Raw genomic sequence first — 559 nt, 5'->3', positions numbered from 1 at the left:
CATTTGACTAAATTCCCAGAATGATCTTTTTAAATGTATTAAAAAAAAAAAAAAAAAAAAAAAAAAAAAAACTATGCACAAGATTACATAGGGAACAATTCTACAGCATGTCCAAAATGTCTTAGAACAATGTTGATCTTTAACCATTTAAAAATTCAATAAGACTTTTGGTACTTCCCATATCAAAATAGTTACTCAAAATATTAAAGTAAATGAAAATATCACTGGATATAGATTAACAACCACTAGTTTGGACAAATTTTTGTCCAAAAAATAATGAAGGAAGTGAGGCATGTGAATTAGTAATGATTGGCAGAGTTGAGATTTTAATTCAAGTCTTTTGGCTCCAAGTTCTTTGCTTCAAATATACTTTGTTGTTTCAATTATCTCTATAAAGCCAGGTAGTATTCTGATTCTCTTCCCATTTAACAGAAACTTAAGGAAAATATTTAGTAAACATGACTAAACTTTATAGCTGAAAATAATACTCTGATTAAAAGTACATGCTAATATAGAATATGCCTATAGGGATTCAAAAGAAAAAAATAATTATCTGCAA

The sequence above is a fragment of the Antechinus flavipes genome, chromosome 1 (genome assembly GCF_016432865.1).
Source record: "Antechinus flavipes isolate AdamAnt ecotype Samford, QLD, Australia chromosome 1, AdamAnt_v2, whole genome shotgun sequence".
Lineage (NCBI taxonomy): Eukaryota > Metazoa > Chordata > Mammalia > Dasyuromorphia > Dasyuridae > Antechinus > Antechinus flavipes.
Note: the sequence above shows the minus strand (reverse complement) of the source record.